Below are 12,413 nucleotides of genomic sequence, written 5' to 3'. Positions count from 1 at the left end.
ACTTGCCTTGCATGCATGAGGCCCTGGGTTCAATTCCTCAGTACCACGTAAGTAGAAAAAGCCGGAAGTGGCACTGTGGTTCAAGTGGTAGAGTGCTAGCCCTACGCTGAAGACTTGAGGGACAGCACCCAAGCCCAGAGTTCAGGCCCCAGAACCGACCAAAAAAGAAAATAAAAGATCATCTGGAATGTGTTAGGATGGAAGACAAAGAGTTTATATTGTTTATACTGTTAATATTATTAGTAGAAGGAATGTAGATACTCTACTCTCAATAAATTCATCATCTCTCAGCAAACATAAATAAATAACAGGTAGGTGAAAGTAAATTTGCATTATTTAATGGTTTCCTAAGTTTTCTGGGTATTTTATGATGAATTGCCAGTAAATTAAAAAAAATAAGCCAAAGGGATTCATATTTTTAAGGAACCAAAATGCATATGCTTTGTGTCTCTCATTCCTACCATCAGGCTGCCTTTTCCCTCCTTTACCCTTCTCAGCAATCAAGGCTTACCAGCACCTTGCTCCTGCCGACCTCAACTTAGAAAGTACCTTGCATCCAGCCAGCACATAGCCACTGCAGATGCCTACAAAGTGTGCTCCCAATGCCTGGGAAATACTTCCCCCTTTGGGGTGGGTCTGGCCAGGTATACTTCTGGGTCTGGGTTCTTCTTTGTTCTGAAGTGGCTGGGCTCTGGTTCATTGAGTTTGGGCACCAACCGGGTGGTTTAAAGTTTGGCTGACCATAGTCACTGGAGTGATGTCAGCTGGGAAAAGGAGACTGGGGGTGTCCATCTGCATTTGTGTTTTTGAAGATCTGACCCTCCAACAGGTACTGAGCGCTAAGTACCCTCCCAACTATCCCAAGGTCAGGGATTACCCAAGCCACTGACTTGGCAAGGCCCAAATGGGCAGAACAGGGCTGTCCAGGCCAGTAGCAAAGTGTTTGCAAGGACGTTTAGTTATATGAATTGGGCAGGAGAAGGTGAGGGAGGACTAACTAGCAAATGCAAAGGCCTTAACAAATTTTAGTAATCCAAGAAAAGAAAAAGAAAAAAATGCTGCAAAAAAACGGGTCAAGGGGATTGTAATGTGGCTTAGTGGTAGAGTGCTTGCCTGGCATGCATGAAGCCCTGGGTTTGATCCCTCAGTACCACATACACAGAAAAAGCCAGAAGTGATGCTGTGGCTCAAATGGTAGAGCACTAACCTTGAGTAAAAGAAGCACAGGGACAGTGCCCAGACACTGAGTTTAAGCCCTAGGACTGGCACAAAAAAATGAGGGGGAGGAGGTTTGCAAAAAGATAAATAAGAGGAGGCCTGGGACTTGAACACCATGGCTAGTCCAGCTTATGAGATGGGATAAAGTTGTTGTTCTCTCTCTCTCTCTCTCTCTCTCTCTCTCTCTCTCTCTCTCTCTCTCTCTCTCTCTCTCTCTCTCTCTCTCTCTCTCTCTCTCTCTCTCTCTGTGTGTGTGTGTGTGTGTGTGTGTGTGTGTGTGTGTGTGTGGTTAATTGGAGATGAATCTCAGATTTTCTAGCCCAAGCTCATCTCGAACTATGATCCCAAAACATTAGACTCCTGAGTAGCTAGGATTACAGGCATTAGCCACCTATGCCCAGCTCAGGATAGTTTTAACTCTTAATATGGAACTTAATGGGAAAAGGCAGTAGGTTTCTAAGCAGACGAGTAAGATGCTTTGATTTGTGGTTTTTAAGATGAGCCCCCCTTCCCTCATTAAAAAAGATGCATCTCATTATTTATCCTTCAGTAGTGTAAATGTGTGAAGTCTGGAGTTGTGGAGCTAGAAAGGTATAAGTTTATAAATATAAGGAAAATGGAACTTTTCGGAGGTAAAGAGATTGGATTTTTTTTTTTTTTTTGGCAGTCTTGGGGCTTGAACTCTGGGCCTGGGCATTGTCCCTGAGCAAATCAGCTCAAGGCTAGCACTCTACCATTTGAGCTACAGCGCCACTTGCGGTTTTCTGGTGGTTTATTGGAGATAAGAGTTTCACTTTCACAGGTTTTCCTGCCAGGGCTGGCTTTGAACCCTGATTCTTGGATCTCAGCTTCTTGAGTAGCTAGGAATCCAGGCGTGAGCCACCGGCACCTGGAGAGAATTGGATTATGTAAAAATCCAAACATGTGGCTGGGTATCAAACACAGTGGTTAGATGTCTTGCCTAGCATGTGCTAGGAGAGAAAGAGAGCAGAGAGAAAGAAGAAAAAAAGAACAAGGAAAAGAGAGACAGGAGAGAAAAAAAGAGAATCTATGTTTTCTACTGCTTCAGTGGTTTCAGTAGAGCCATCATTCTAAATAAACCTTCCCCAGAAATTTTGTTTACTTTTTTGTTTTTGTTTCTGTCCGGTAATGAAATTGAACCCAGGCTGGTTATTTAGAGATAAGTCTTCGATTTGTCTGCCTGGATTGGCTTCAAATCTGGATCCTCAGACTCAATTTCCTTAGGTAGTTATAATCGTAGGCTTGAGCCACTCTAGCTCTGGCCTCTTAACCTTCTGTTTTATCTAGTAGCTGCTAATTTCCTCTTACCTCATTTCTGGGGCTTGAACCCAGGGCCTGGGCATTGCTCTTGAGCTTTTTTGTTCTAGCCTAGGGCCTAGCCACTTGAACCACAGCTCCACTTCCAGATTCTTTTTGGTGTTTCACTGAAGATGAGTGTCACAGGTGAAAAGCTATTTAAAGAGAACTGTAAAACCAATGTAGTTAAACAATTGTGTCAGAACAGGAGCTCAAAGGATCATACTTTGAAGAAAAGGTGCTGGATTCATGGACAGAGACTACGACTTTCACCTTCCTTAGATTTAACATAGTAGCAGATACACAGAGACACTAAATAAATGCTGCTTGATACCAGTTCCATTTTGTGTTGCTTATATTAAACCTAACTCACTTTGTGAATGTCAGTTTGGAAGGAAACTATCTTGCAGAAAAGCTTATAGGCAAATCTCTAACATCAGGCTAGGTTCTCAAACAGAACTTGAGGATGAAGCACAGGCACTTCACAAGCTGGGCCATTTAGAGATGAGGCAGAAGATCTTGCTGGAATACCAACCTGGCCCATGTCCATCTCAAACCATCTGTTTCCTAAGCTGAACCTGCACAGAGATACCCTTTGAAGAAAATCTCTTTGCAATTGAACTATAGACTCAGATTATTTGCCAATTACCATGTAAGAAACAGTGGCCTCATCCTGAAAAATACTGACAAGGATCACCTTAAGTAGATGGCCAAAGATACACCCAGGCAATGAGACATCAGAAATTGATATGACATAACTGAGCTTTCTCATTCAGTTATAAAATTAGGCATAAACAAACAAATAAACCAAGATATGCCTAGCTGGGTTCCAGTGGCTCACCCATGGAATTCTAGCCAATAAGGAGGCTCAGATCTGATGATGTTGGTCCAAAGCCAGCCCAGAGAGAAAAGTCTGTGACATTCATATCTCCAGTGAACACCAGAAAACTAGAAGTGGGTGCTGTAGCTCCAAGTGGTAGAGTGATAGCCTAGATCTAGCTCAAGGAGAGCACCCAGGCCCTGAGTTCAAGCCCCAGGACCAGCCAAAGTAAAAAAAAAAACACCCACCCAAGTCACACTGGGAGGCTTCCCACAGGATCAGTAGCTGCCCTTTTCAAAAGTGTCAAGCTCATACTAAAGAAAGGACAGTGGAAATGTCACAGACTGGAGGAGGCAGAGGAGGGCTGACAGATCAAGGGAAAGCAGGATCCTGGATGGATCCTGAGTGGGAGTGCCAGTTCTGAGGCCTGAACTCAAGACCTGGGCACTGGCTCTTACCTGTTTCGCTCAAGGCTGGCACTCTACCACTTGAGCCACTGCTTTACTTCAGGCTTTTTGATGGTTTGTTGGAGAGAAGAGACTCACAGACTTTCCCGCCCAAGCTAGCTTTGAATCTTAATCCTAAAATCTCAGCCTGCTGATGAGTTAGGATTACAAGCATGACCCAACAGCACCAGCTATATTTTCTGTTTTATCGTGCAATAAAAATAAAAAGATTGTTTTCAAAATACATACTTGGGAGGGAACAAGCTCTGCTTGTACTGTTGACTCTAGCCGTTTTTGTCTTATGCTACAGCTGCAGGGCAGGCCACATGGGCAGGGTGTAGTTCAGGCACAGGCTCAGCCTGCCTAGAACAAGGAGGTACAAATGAGGTGTACGTAGTTCTGACAATAGCTAGTGGTCTTGTTTGGCCTTCTAGTGTAGAGAGCAGAAGGAAATAAAATGAGGAAATAATAGTTGAGGGAACAGTATGTAATCTCATTATGCAATGACAAGATATTTGTTCTTAACCTGTCAAGCAAAAGAGAAAAGGTACATGTTTCTCATCAAGGATTGATACCACCTCAGTGGTCACTTCTCAGTCCTCTTTGCAAACAAATCCCAATTTTGTCTCATCATCCATTCTGTTGGTTTCTGTGTTTACATGGGATGTCTGGTGCTGCAACAGCCAACTTGGGATGATGAACTTTAGCCTGTGGAGAATATACTCAGTATGGTCAATTCAAAAGATGGTAGGAATATAAATATAAGAAGACAGGCTCGGTGCCAGTGGCTCAGGCCGGTAATCCTAGCTACTCAGGAAGCTGAGATCTGAGAATCATAGTTCAAAGCCAGCCCAGGCAGGAAAACCTGTGAAACTCTTATCTCCAATAAACCACCAGAAAATCAGAAGTGGCCCTGTGGCTAAAGTGGTAGAGTGCTAGCCTTGAGCCGAGTTGCTCAGGGAAAAAGCCCAGGCCCAGAGTTCAGTCCCCATGGCTGACAAAACAAAAGACAAAAAAAGAAGACAGTACTGAGCCACTGAATTAATGAATTCTACCATCTCCCTTGTGCTATGGTTATTATTATTTTTTTTTTTTCCAGGGCTGAGGACCGAACCCAGGGCCTTGCACACGCACCAGGCGGGCACCCTTCCCCTGGGCTAAACCCCCAGCCCCACCGTGGTTATTATTATGTGAAATAATAAATCTTCCTCTCACTGAAATGAGTTGGGCCTTCTATAATTACACCTAAAAGCAACGAAAATTATGCTTGAGTCCTAAGGGAAAATAAAAGGCATCTAGAAGTAATACAAGAAGAAAAATATAGGTGAAAAATAAAAATAAAGGCTAAAATGCATTAGGTGCGTAGGGCTCTGAAAAATCTCCCAGGCCTGAAGAAACTCACCTGGAGTTTCAGAAGCCAGCTCCAATTTACATTTAACCATCTAAGTCTAGTTGCTATCAAGTTCTTATAGGCAGTGATCCCTGAGAAGAGGAAGAAAAATGAAAGGGAAATAAAATTGAACAACTGCCAGTGGAGAAACCAGCTGTACATGATCAATTTCCTTCCAGGGAATCTCTATTTGTCTGAAGAGAATTTCTTCATCAGATCCCTGGCCCCAAGTCAGAGACAGGTATATGAGGAGGAGACAGGACAGGGCAGCCTAAGATGGACAGTGACTCATCTGGAATGGAAGAAAGAGCTAGCATGTGGCAGAGATTAAGCCCAAAGCTAAGCCTGACTCTGGATCCAGAGCCTTCCCAATGCAGTGTCATGCCAGAAATGAAAGCCAAGCTGCAAAGCCACCAAGAGCTGCTTCTAAGCCATTCTGAAAAGTGCCCACATTCACCCAGGTGTCTCACCAGAGACCCCAGGTATAGTCCAGCAGAGCACTCGAAAGCAGAAACCCAAGAAGCAAAGCAGGTGGCCTGCATCCAAATTCAAGAAATGTAACTCACTCAATTGTCACTCTGGCCAGGCCTGAGATTTCCAGTCAGTCCCCTACACTCTAACCTGAGGACAATACCTATTAGGATGAGACTATATAAGACATGGATGAAGGCCCTGTCTGACTGCCACTGCCATTAAGAACAGCATTATAGATGGGTGCCCATGGCGCATGCTTGTAATCCTAATCAGGATGCTGAGATCTGAGGACCATGCTGTGAAGCCAGCCTAGGCAGAAAAGTCAATGAGGCTCCTTTTCTCCAATAAAGCAACAAAAATGCCAGAAGTGGAGCTGTGACTCAAGTAGCAGAGTGCTAACCTTAAACAAAAAGCTGAGGGACAATTCTAGGATGGTGGTGTGGGGAAAGACTAATACCCCAAACCCCTTTAGGACAGGTACTCTCACTTATGCCCATTTCCTTCAGAGCATTGCATAGCCCTCACCTTACTGACTTGCCTCTCCCTGTTTCAACACAGGATATTCACTTGGCCAGTCTATCTTGCAGCATCCCGAGCAAGGCAGCTTTTTCTCTGGGGTTTAACCAAGGAGCCAATACTGTCTGTGATTGGTTAACTGTGCACAGTCCAGAATCAACGATACCTGGGGCCCACCTGGCTAGGCCATCTACTGTTGTAGCTTACAGCGTATTGTTCAACACTTCTGTTTTCTTATAATAGTTCTTGCTCATGGGTCCTAATGGTTACAATAAAATAACTAATAGGGTTACTTGTGTACACACACACACACACACACACCACTGCAACAGTACTACAAGGGAAACAAGGCAACTCAACAGGGAGCTTCAGGACGCAAACATCTAACACATCCTAAGTATTTCCTGTTTCTTCTTAAGTAATTATTAATATTATTCCTATTTTGGTGCCAATACTGGAGAGTGAACTCAGAGCTGGGACACTGAGCCCCACTCAACTGGGGACTGAACTAAGTTTTTTTTTGTTTTTTGTTTTGGGTCCAGTCATGGGGTCTGAACTCTGGGCCTGAGAAATGTCCCTTAGCTCTTCAGATCAAGGCTAGCACTCTACCACTTGAGCCACAGCACCACTTCCGGCTTTTTTCTTTTTTTACTTATGTGATGCTGAGGAATGGAACCAGGGCCTCATGCATGCAAGACAAGCGCACTACCACTGAGCCACCTTCCTAGCCCCTCCTTAAGCTTTTTCTGCTCGAGGCTAGTGCTATACCATTTGAGCTATACCTCCAGTTCTGGCTTTTTGCAGGTTAATTGAAGATAAAGAACCTCACAGACTTTTCTTTCCAGGCTGGCTTCAAACCAGGACCCTCAGATCTCAGACTCCTGAATTGCTAGGATTACAGTTGTGAGCCACCCACACCTGGCTGAAATCTTTTTTTTTTAACTTGAATGTTTTTTATAACTATTAGATATGGAGATTAGTAATCTCTGCTGCTCCCTTTTGTTCTTAGCTGTATTTTCTTTTTCTTAGCTCCTTCCTTAAATGATTCTTTATTTTTTATTTATTTATTTATTTTTATTTATTTATTTTTTGGTCAGGGGTCCTGAACTCTGGGCTTGGGCGCTATGTCTCAGCTCTTCAGCTCAAGGCAAGTGCTCTACTGCTTGAGTCACAGTGCCACTTCTGGTTTTCTAGTGGTTTATTGGAGATGAGAGTATCATGGACTTTCCTGCCCGGGCTGGCTTTGAACCACGATCCTCAGATCTCAGCCTCCTAAGTAGCTAGGATTACAGGTTTGAGCCACGGGCACCCAGCCTTAAACAATTCTTGTAGGAACTTCATTCATTAAGAATAGGGCCAAACTATGCAAGGCAGGATTGAACTGGAACAACTAGTTATGAGGAAAGAACTAGGCCTATTTACCCCCTAGCTGTTCCTTCTACTGTAATTACTAGTTTTGAAAAAGCAAAACACCTGGCCCCAAAACTAGGAACTGCCCGTTGCTTTAGGTCAAGAAATTGTTACAGGAGTACTTATGGTTTTAATTGTTTCGGGAATGTTTGTGACTTAGGAGCTTGCAAAATAAAATAACTGCGAAGTTCTTCTGTACACCACCTTGCTTGAATCTGCTCTAAAAGAATGCATTTTTTTAACCTTTATAAACCCTGAGCTATTTGAGTTTGGGACTGCTCATTCCCTAGATGAGTTAACCCTGGCTGGTCAATTGAATAAACTATCTTTTAAGATACTGGTCAGCATCTGTGACTTTGTCCAGGGGGTGAGTCCACTTCATCTGGATGCCCCAGTGAGATCCTATTCTCGCCTGAACAGGACGACTCCTGTCATGACCTGACTCCTGTGTCAGGGGACTGGCCACATGGCCGCACTTAGTGGAAGGCCTTGAGAGACATTCCTCAGTCCCAGGTGCCCTTGCTCTGTGAAACCCCTGAAATGAACTCTGGAGTTTGTTCTACCAGTAAATTTCTGCCTGTCATCATCATGTAAAAACATAAATGAGTTGTTTTAAACTCCCAAGAAAAGTCATCAAGTTTTGGTGTTAGCAAAAACTTGAAAATTAACTAAAGTTCTTCTTCAAAATAATGCAATAATCCTTTACATTTTTGAGAAGTCAGATAATTTGATTACAATGTGAACAGCTTAATGCATTAAAACACCAGATCTTTGGTTTTCTGTAATATCCAAGTTACTATTCACTGGCAGAAATTTCTTCTGTTGTCTGGCCTCAGTCCCTCCTGCTCTTAGAAATTTACTCTCTCCCCTGAACCCCCTTTTCCCTGGGAAAAGACTAGCCATGGGTACAAAACTGTGAAATCAGAAAACAAAACAAAATTATTGATAAAGGGAAAAAACCTCCTGGTAAAGAAAAACCCCAGACAAAGGCTGACCAATAGTCAACTTTTGTCCTTTCCCCATCCTTGATAAAAAAGCAAAAGAACATCGCTCCCTTACTCAATTTTACCAAACTGGCAGCTTTGCAAATGGCTATTGACAACCGAGGCTTATCACCAGGTGCATTAAAGAGCAGTTAGGAGCTTATAATAAAAATAATTTCTAAAGTAGTGTCAATAGCTTTGATAGTATTGATCATGCTGACCAAGTCAAGATTATGTTTTGCCTATGCTTCTGTGAGTCAAGGCTATGTTTCTGCGAAGTTTTGCTTCTATAACCTTGCTTGCTTGCCTTGGTAACAAGGCCTTAAGCCCGCCAATTGAAGACCACAGCTGAGTGGTCCCACTATGAGTGACCTATTACAAATGATTACATATGATATTACCATAAAGAACAAATTAATTTAAAGGTCATATAACTGTAACCAATGAAAAATAGGCCAAACCTGCTTTGCATGGCTTGTATGTATAACTCTATCTAACCTACCCCTATAAAAACACATCCTACCCTGAGCTCAAGGCTGTTCCTACTTTCCCGGTGGTAGGAAGTGGTCCCATGTGGTGGTAATAAAGTTCCTAGCTCGGCAGAGCGCAAAGAACAAATTAATTTAAAGGTTCTACCTGTAACCAATGAAAAATAGGCCAAACCTGCCTTGCATGGCTTGTATATATAACTCTATCTAACCTACCCCTATAAAAACGCATCCTACCCTGAGCTCAAGGCTGTTCCTACTTTCCCGGTGATTGACCTACCTAGGCAGAGCGCATGCGGGCAGCCCAGATGTCGCAGCCGCCCCGGGTCTCCCAGCCTCTAGGCCAGCGCAACCCCCGCCCCTGCAGGCCCCCGGGTGCCACCCCAACCCCGGAGCCCACGCAGCCCGCAGGGATGCTGCTCCGGCCCCGGCGGCGACCGCCACTTGCGCCGCCTTCGCGGACCGACTTGGTGGCCGAGCAGCTGTCACTGGCCGAGGACGCGCCGGGGACCCGGCGCTGCTCGCCCCTCAGGCCCGGCGTGCCTGTGTCCCCGGGCTCGGCGCAGCACAAGCCCTGGAGCACCTGGGAGACAGAGCTGCTGTTGGCCGAGATGCTGCGGCCGGCTGTGTGTCACACACTGCCCACCTACCGCCAAGTGTCAGCTGCGCTCGCCCTGCGACAGGTGCGAAGGACACCTGCGCAATGTGGCCGCCGCTACATGTACCTAAAAAGCAAAGTCCGAAGCGGCAAGCCCCCCGGGCCCTTCGAAGCGAAGATCCGCGAGCTCATGGGGCTGCTGGGCAACGATCAGCAGGACAGGTGCGCCCACTGCCGCTGCCACCCGGCGCCCTCTGCGCCCGCGCCGGCCCCGGCCCCGGAAGAGCCAGGTAGGCAGGCGGCAGGGCGGGAGAGGGGAAGGGACAGCAGGGGCGGGGAGGGGAAAGGCGATGGGGCAGGAGGCTGGAAGGGGCGGCCGGGTCCGGAGGGTCAGAGGCCTGCAGAGCCCCCGTCCCCATCGACTCCGCGCTCCCTCCCGCAGGTGCCGCGCCGCCCTCGGCCCCCAACAACCTCTTGCAGCCTACCATGCCTTTGCTGAATGCTGCCTTGCCGCAGATGCTGACGCGCCTGGGCGACATCGTGGGCATGCTGGGCCCGCTGCAAGACCAGCTGCTGACCCAGAACCAGCACGTGGAGCAGCTGCGCGGCTCCTTCGACCTGGCCATGGGCTTCATCCTGGGAAGTGTGGCCACCCAGCGCGGTGTCCTGGGCAGGCCGAGCTAGCCGCCCCTGCCAACCCCCCCCCCCATATTAAAAAAATAATAAAGTTCCTAGCACTTTTATCTGGGTTTCGTGAAGTCTCTTTTGGATCCAGGATATAATAGATGTAGGCCCAAGTGAGATCCAGGACCCCGGGCCTTGAGCTCAGAGACTTTGGACTGGTGTCAGAAGAGCCACTCCCTAGGGGACAGCTGTGGAGAGAAGTTCCTAGCAGGAACTTAGAACTCAAAAGCCTCTAGAGGTAAGTTGAAAAGCCTGGCCAGGTATAGTGGAAGGGGCAGAAGGGGAGGTGGGATGCAGCAGAACTCCCAGCCACAGAAGAGTTTGGGATGCTCCTCTCCCCAGTGGAGGCAGATTAGGGTTCTTAACCTGGAGTCTGGCCTCACTTGGGTTGTCTTACTTGTTCTGTCTGACCATTTGGTTTGTGTAGCCACCTATCTCTGTCTGTTTTAGTTGACATTTCTGTCTAAATGTCTGAGAACCACAAGCATGGAGAAAGGGATGAGATGGAGAATCTCCTGTTAAACCTATGTCTCCAACCCCAACCTCAGATGTTGGAGAAACCTTGGGATGAGGTGGAGAATCTCCTCTCAAACTTAGGTCTCCACTCTGGTGCTGATAAAATTCCAAGGGGAAAGCTTATTTGGCCCAAGCAGGAAAAGTAAGAAACAACTTCTTTTTAAGCTAATTCTGAGATCACTGATATCTTGCTTTTTGTAGAAATGCACCAAACTTCTTTATCCATCACTTTTGGAAATGCTTTTAGATCCCTTTTCTTATTTTCAGGAAAAAGCCAGGGCATATGAGTACTGTTACCCAAGGTCATCTCTGCACTCTCTGCCAGGTAGATTGGCCCTCCCTTAATGTAAAATGGCTGCAGGAGAGTTCCTCTAAACTAACACCTCTCTTCTAGGTTCAGAGTTATTTGGGGGCTCTCAGTCACCAAAACAGGTCCCCTAAATGCCAGAGCTCACCATTCTCTGAAAAAAAAAAAAAACCCAGACAATTATTCAAGTTATTAGAATCTGTTCTTTTTGTTCATTTGGACATCTCTGGGGGAATAAAAGTTCCAGCTCTGTCTGGGCTTGGTCATAGACCTGCTCTGTTTTGTCTGTGTTGCAGCAGTGAAGAGGTGGGCATGGGAGGTCACAAGCCCTTACAAGCTTCAGGCTGCATTTTCCTGCAGAGGCAGCCGGAGGTGAGGGCATAGACAGTTTGAGCCTCGTTTGGACATTTGGCTTGTCCGAACAGTTAAAAAAATTGTAAAATGCTCTTGTCTAAAAACAAAATTGGATAAAAGATAGGCCAGTTCAGTTTCAGGTGACTCCCACCTAGCCTTCCTCCAACTGAAGGTATTCACAAGGCCAATTGGTAAAATGCATTGCTAAACAAGCAAGCCCTGGGTAAATGAAGCTCAGCAAAGGCACTTTGTTTTACAAATCTTAAATCTTAGATCAAGATTCTGGACTGATTTTCATTTTTGTGCACTTTAAGTTTTGTATGAGTATGTTGGAACATGTTCAAGATGAAAATCAGCATGCTGTTAAAAAAAGTTGAAACTCTAAGGAAGGTCATCAGATTTGTATGCCAAATATCTTAAAGGATTATTGTATTGTTTTAAACAGGAAGTTTAGTTAAACTTTCTAAGAATTCTTTAATTTACAAATCAAAATCTGTATTTTAAAATTCGGTATTTTAAAATGCAAAGGTTGTTTACACTGCAATCAAGTTATCTGACTCAACAAAAAGGCATTGGCTGTTTGGGATTTAGTTCCCTCTGCTAAAACTTGGGGATACTATTAGAAATTTAAATATAAAGGTTTATTTAACACTGTCAAAGATTTTACCTGTTCTGTCTAAAACTATTTCATTCAAGAACCAAGAAAAAAAAAGGGAAAAACTTAGACTCTAATAGAAGACCTGTCTTTTGAGGTGAGGGATGTAGAGGCAGACGTGCAGCTCAGCCAGTCATGCAGGGTGGGACAGGCCCTGGGGGGAGTCCACGCATGGTAGAAGAGGGCAAGCTGGCACAAAGGCAGTTCAACTAACCCTGAAGAGTTGGGTGCATGCAC

The 12,413-nt window shown here is 45.3% G+C and overlaps 1 protein-coding gene across 48 annotated transcripts in view; it reads right to left on the bottom strand.

Moving 5' to 3' along the window:
• The window catches only part of LOC138813404 (protein FAM114A2-like), a 185,365-nt gene that overhangs the window by 85,798 nt on the left and 87,154 nt on the right, over positions 1 to 12,413 (bottom strand). For 33 of the 48 annotated variants that reach the window (XR_011367801.1, XR_011367793.1, XR_011367785.1 and 30 more), the window contains one exon: positions 2,548 to 2,704. The exons of 14 other annotated variants lie outside the window; for them this stretch is intronic. The gene's annotated coding sequence lies outside the window, so the exon portion shown is untranslated. Of the gene's footprint in view, positions 1 to 2,547; positions 2,705 to 4,050; positions 4,161 to 12,413 lie in introns of all 48 variants that reach the window. One more of the 48 variants, XM_070001807.1, reaches the window with a different exon arrangement.

Source organism: Dipodomys merriami, unplaced genomic scaffold, assembly GCF_024711535.1.
Source record: "Dipodomys merriami isolate MVZ:Mamm:240054 unplaced genomic scaffold, mDipMer1.0.p SCAF_599, whole genome shotgun sequence".
NCBI lineage: Eukaryota > Metazoa > Chordata > Mammalia > Rodentia > Heteromyidae > Dipodomys > Dipodomys merriami.
Note: the sequence above shows the minus strand (reverse complement) of the source record. Positions and strands in the feature narration are given on the sequence as shown.